General features: G+C 40.2%; 1 pseudogene; it reads right to left on the minus strand.

The window, feature by feature from the left end:
- Window positions 1–5,862: 5,862 nt before the first annotated feature.
- LOC115518767 lies at window positions 5,863–6,170 on the minus strand (annotated as a pseudogene).
- Window positions 6,171–6,493: the final 323 nt, after the last annotated feature.

A 6,493-nucleotide genomic window follows, 5' to 3' on the forward strand; every position in this document is an offset into this window, starting at 1 on the left:
TGGTAGAGTAAGAGGATAATAAACAGGCCCCCATGTGAATGCTATCATCTCCTTGGCTTCACTAAAGCCAGCCATGTTCTCATTCAAAGGAAGCTTTTGAGAGCTTAATATTAAAGCAGCTGAGACTGGTCCCATTTTAATTTCCCTCACAGTCTCGCTCTTCCCCTTAGTTGTAGTAGCAGTTCCTAATCGGGCTGGCTCACGACTGAGTCCCACTTCTGTTGTTACCCCAATGTATACTTGAAGTCCTCCCACATTGCTTTACTCCCATCAGTGCTCCCAGGGACTGGAACCTTGTCTAGACCTCATGTTTGGATCCCTGCTGCAAGACTCCCTTGCCTGGGCCTGCTGCCTCAGTGTGGACATTTGTTGTTTATGGAGCCCAACACTCACTCACACTCCTTCTAAGAAATAACCTTAACCAGATTTCCCTTTGGTGAATCCCCTCTGTCTCTGTCAACACAGGTGGTCATTGTTAAGCTGACCCTGTGCTATTCTTAAAGAGGCTTCAGAAAATCAGCGCTTTGCATTTCCTTAACTCTAGTGATTGGCTCAAAAATGGTGTGTGTTCTAAGCAGAGGCAATGCTTTATGCTCTCCACCTCCTTAATTCACGTGTGTGAAAGACTTCTTTCTCCTCCTGGATGAGACTAAGAAAGCATGTAGCCTTGGGCAGTGCTGGTGGTCTGAAAGTGGAAAGACAGACCACATGTGCTGATGATAGTATTTGTGTCCTGCATTCAGCTGCTTCTGCAGTCAAGTCTAAACCAGCACTCTTCAGGTTTGTTATTTTGCTCGTTTGTTTGTTTAAGAGAATTTGTGTTGAGGTTTTTGCTTTAACTAAAAAAAAAGACCTTAATTTATTGATAATTTATTCACTCATCGCATAATCATGGAGCATGCACAAGTCAGGAGTTAGCTAGGCATTGTGGATATGGAAGAGAATAATCAGAGACAGTTCCCTGACTCACTGAGAGTTTCATGAAGCTCACAGTTGACCAGAAGACCACTGTTAGATTTCCCTGACATTGACTTTATGCTTGTCAGGGCTTCTTCCAGGATTTCTGTTGGCAGATACCTTTGAGCCTGGGCTTTGTTTGTTAGGTCTCCCAGAGTGTCTACCAGTGGACATGCAAAGAATTCAATTTCTTGTCTGGAGCACTTCATAGTTATGAGCCGTTAGTTATATGGGCCATCTTACTCTGGTAGGTCTTGCTAGACTCTGGGTCTCAGCTATTACCTGTCACATATACCACTGCTATCCTAGCTTCAGTATGTTACTTCTCATGTTTTACTTTTTTTGCTGGTTTTTAGGGATCTTAAAAAATAAGGATTGAACAACGTTAAGGAGTCAGAAGGTAAGGGAGGTGGGGACATCTTATGAATTAGGAAAAGGTAGGTGTGTATTCATTTATCATACACAAATTCTTTCATAGAAGTATTTCAGAGGCACATTAGTGGAAAAAAGTAAAAAACAATGATCAGAAATTAACATTGATCCATAATTGTCCTCTCTGCTTCCTTCCCTCTTCATCTCTCCTCTCCTTCCCTCCCTTTCTCCTTTCCTTCCTTCTAAATGTATTTATGAAACCAATTCTCGGTACTGTTATGGATGCTGAAGTATAGCTCTAAACCTACAAATCCTTGTCATTATGAAACTTTGCATTTTAATGTAATAAGCATTGAATTCAGAGCTTTTACATGTAATTCCATTTGAACTTTGCAATAATTCATTTTTATGAATAATGGAAATGGAGTATAAGGAGTATGAGTATGTAGTTTGTTAAGAATCAGAGCAAGGGCAGAGGCAAGATTCTAAGCATGTCTGTAGCAGAAGAAATCAAGCTAAACACAAGTGCTATGAGGAAAAATTGAGCAAGGTATATGGAATACAGAGTGATGGGACTGAGAAAGTTTGAGTTCCAGAGGTACAGCAGTGATCTGAATTACGCCATGCAGAAACCAAAGGACAACTTTTGCAGGCAGAAGGAACCGTGTGTGCAGCAGGAACACACTGGATGTGTTTGAGACCAGAAAGTAGGGCAGTGCAAGCAGGGGCAGGGTTGCAGGAAAGGCGGTCACAGGCAGACAGAAGCCTCCTGATGAAGCATCTTATGGACCACAGTAAGGACTCTGGATTTAGATGATACCTGTCACTCTGATCCACTTCTAAACACCAGCTTTTTCTGTTCAAGGTTCAGAGGGTTGAGAAAGAGTGAATCAGTGATAGGACTTTGAGAGCTCAGGGATTGGGTAAAACAGATGAGATAACAATGCTCGGGCTCTGGCCAAACTCACATCCCACAGTGTAACCACACCCTGCTTGGATTTCATTTCTATCTTTGAACTGGAGTCAGAGCAGGGCGGGAGTGGAGGGTCAGACTGCCTCCCTGTAAGAATTCTGTTCTGATCTCTTTCCACTCTCTGCCTGGGCAGAGAAAAAGGAAGATCAGCATGAGTGGGTGTGAGATCAGAGAATTATGCAGCTGATACTCTGTTTAAAAGGAATTCCAGTGGTCACCCCCAGTTCAAAATATCAGTGGGTATTTCTGCCAGCACAAAGGCTGACACTGCAATTTTATACCGGCTTGCTCTTCGTTTTATCAGGAAGTACCTTTGTATAAGTCTCTATAACTCAAATATATAAACCAAGTCCCTATATAATGTGATCTCTAACTTGTTCTTGCAGTTTAATGTACATCTCTCTGAAAGTATTGGATAATTAACAGTGCTTAGAAAAATCTTCACTGTTTGCTTTAAATGTTAGGCCTAAGAGTGATTTTCCTTCTTCTACATTTTCTTTGTTAAATGGGAATTCATTCTGTAGTAGAAAAAAGAAACTTTGTTAAATAAAGAAGACATCGTAAATTCTCTGTGTGAAAAACATTTAATACTAGAATTGGGTAAAGTTGAATGACAATACTCAGATTGGGGTTGGCAGAACACAAGAATGGAATAGAATGGAATACAATAGAAAAGGATTCTGAGGGCCTAGAAGTTCTTTAAATCACTCCTGGTTGTTTTTTTTAACATGAGAAAATTAAGTTTGGAGAAGTTAAGCTCAAGTTTTAAGTTGTCTTCCAAACTTTAAATAACCTGTTCCCTCTGTTTTAACTTTTAGTTATGCTTGGTTTTGCCAAAGATAGTCACTTTGTTATGATTGTATTTTTGTAGATGCCTATGAATATTATGGTGGAGAGTGCCTCCCATGCGGTTGGTGATAGTATTTTGGAGAGATTTTGCCAGCTATTTGTTTTATATGTCTCTTTCTCCATGTTTATAGCTATATCTATGTGTAAGTCTGTATCTACTTTTTAAGCTGGAAGCCACAGAAAGAAATGTATTTTATACTGGAACTCAGCACACACACATACACACACGTGCACATACAACTAAAAGCTTTTTCTTCTCTTTGCTTATCTTCTCTACTCTTCAGTTCTATTTTATTTTTTTCTATATAATTTAAGACCCTAGTCCCAACCCACTGAAATGATTTTACAACCCACTTATGGGTCTCAACTCATAATTAGAAAAGAAGGCATGATTTTGGGGAAAAAATATATCATTGGCTAATGAGGAAAACCTATAATTGCTCCAGGCACTTTGGTGGTTACTGTCATAGATTCAACCCATTCTCTACTCCTCAGCTAGATAGGCAATGACCCTGGGTTTGATCTCAAATAGCATTTGTTATCTCCTTATCTCTTCATTCTTTGTGTCACTAATTGGCTGGATTAAGCTGATAGTACCAGAAAAAATAGTCACAAATTCTTGAAGCACTCACTGTATAGTATAAGCTGTAAGTATATGCTTATAGCTATATGACTCTAGGTTTCAATAGCCAGAGAGAGGGAAATTAAGAGAGAGCAAAGTCCCATACTTCATTCACCTGTGAGGTTCAATCATCAGTCCAAAGTTCTCTTAGAGATTTCAACAAACTGTAAAGGCCTTAATCCTTCCACTACATTAAAGTCACAGGAATCCTGCAGAAGTTAATGGTTTTAGATGGAACTATAGCTTAAAATCTTTCAGAATACATACCATAGTTTTCCAACTATTTATTTATTAGACAGCATCACTATGTTGAAATTCATAGTAGGGAACAGCTCGTTTTTGCCAACTCAGTATCTATGAAATCTTCCTCTGGTAATATAGTAACTCATGTTTCCTCTTGGGTACCATCTTTCCTGTCCCCTCTGTTCTTGCAGTGTGAGTCATGAAATCGGGGACCAATTCCCAGCCCTGTTTGCTGGATTTTGCTATACTTTCCTCCCTACTGCTGATTGCAATTGAACCCCAAAACATATGCAACCTCACGCTAACCTTCAGGACCAATACTCAGGAGAGGTAACAGTAATCTAAAGAATTCTACAAGGTAACATCATGATTTTTCTCCAAATTGGTTTCTGACATTGTGCCTCTCTTCTTTAAAAAAAAATTTTTTTTTTTTACATTATTATTTATTTTTGAGAGACAGAGTCACAAGAGAATGAGACACAGAATCTGAAGCAGGCTCCAGGCTTTGAGCTGGCAGCACAGAGCCCGATGCAGGGCTCAAACTCGTGAACTGTGAAATCATGACCTGAGTGGAAGTCAGATGCTTAACCGACTGAGCCACTCAGGCACACCACCTCTGTTCTAATAATGGGCCACCCACCTTAAAACCTGGGCCCTGAGTCACTGCATGTAATTTGTCCCTGAATATCTGACGCATTACCTTCTTCTTGTTTGGTCCTGGAGACTTAGCTTGTGACTGCATCACTTGTCTGTCTACTGCTGACTTGACTTAATGGCCTCTCTTAGCTTTTCTTTAAGCTCCTGGAGGATTGGTCTGGACTCATTAGGCATTTCTTGGTTAGGAGTGTTCCTATTTCCTTGAACAGGCCACCTGATGGACTACTTTCCCGGGCTACCACCTACCGTTTGTTGCAATGTTTCAGATACCCAGCATTGTCTTCTCACTGGGCTCTCAGAATCTGTTCCAAATATCTGCCCCACTCCCATGGATGAGTCTGTTATCAGAGCTGAGACCCTCTTTTCTTTCCTTGCTCTTAACAATATCTTGTGAATTCTCAAGATAGATGAAACTAACTTTTTGTTATCTTTCCCCATGTCCAACATAGTATCTTGTTCAGGAAATTGTTGAATAAGCATGTGCATTTGAAAATTAGTATCACTTATCACAGTTGTCATTTTGTTTAGGGAGTCAGACTCTCAAAAGGAAAATGTGTACGTTGGAAACTTCTATGTGGGAAAAACTTGGGAAGAATGAGTCTGCTTCTTCAAGATTTATTATGAAATAATAAAATTATGTAGCAAGAGAGAATGCAGGACAAAATACTGCTGTAATTGCTTTAAATGCAGCATCATGGGCTATTTGCATTTTTGCCAATTCTGCTTAAGCACCAGAATATTAAAACTAGCTTTCAAGGAGCTTCCTGTTTCAGCACAAAGGCAGGCATGCAAACAAATAATTGGAATATAATGTAATGGTGGAGAAGTGGAATGAGAGACAAACTATCTGAGTAAGTGAGCCATGAAGGCTTCACAAATGGGGATAAGAATTCACTGGATGAAGAGGAAAAGAGAGGCATTGCAGGCAGAGAATAGCTTGAGCAAAGGCACAAAGTTGTGAAAGTGCCAGGCATGCTGAAGGAATTAGCGAATGGCCTACTGTGGTTCCAGAACAACACATATTGGGAAAGGGGTGCTGGGGTAAAGTGACGAGAAACGTAAGTTGGGACGAAGTGATGGGAGAACTTTATAGGTCAGGCAGAGGATTTTGGACCTGATCTTAGCAGAGTTTTAAGTGTTTCAATTTCAATAAAAAATTTAATATGACAAATGTTCACAACCTGAATTTTTATGTCCCTGTGAAACAGGCCCTTTGTAAAATAGACATGTGGAAATGATTGATTTCTCTGCTGAACACAGCCGTTATTTCTGCTCGTTCCAATGTTTCTCATGTGATAATACTGCTTCCTTGTATTACCACCTTTCCAGTGCTGTTCAGTTGCTACAAGTTGTGATCACTACACATTCATCTATCACAAGACCCATAAAGAAATCAAGTCCCCTTGGTATTCCTTGGATATGTCTGCTACTGTTCAATTTCAACGATAACTTCTTGTTCTTAAATTTTTTCAACTCAGAAGGGTGGGTTTTGCTCATGGTGTCTGTTTAGTGGGCCTAGAGCGGCCTTGAAATGGAAATCATGGTCTCCTTCACACGCCTGCTGCAACATCAGAGTTTTTTAGAGGAAAGTGGCTTGGATTCTTCCAACAATCTTCCTTCCAGGCTAATCTATCTGGGACACTCAGCCCTGGGTCTTGTTAGAGGAAACTGTTGCCCTCTGGGTCATTGCCACCTCTCACTCATGCTCTTCAACCTTAGCTAAATCATTCATCACATGCCCCTTTTAGATTCCACGTCAGAGATTGCATTTGAATCTGTAGACCGCTTTGGGTAGTACTGACATTTAACAATATTAATCC

The sequence above is a fragment of the Lynx canadensis genome, chromosome B4 (genome assembly GCF_007474595.2).
Source record: "Lynx canadensis isolate LIC74 chromosome B4, mLynCan4.pri.v2, whole genome shotgun sequence".
Classification (NCBI taxonomy): domain Eukaryota; kingdom Metazoa; phylum Chordata; class Mammalia; order Carnivora; family Felidae; genus Lynx; species Lynx canadensis.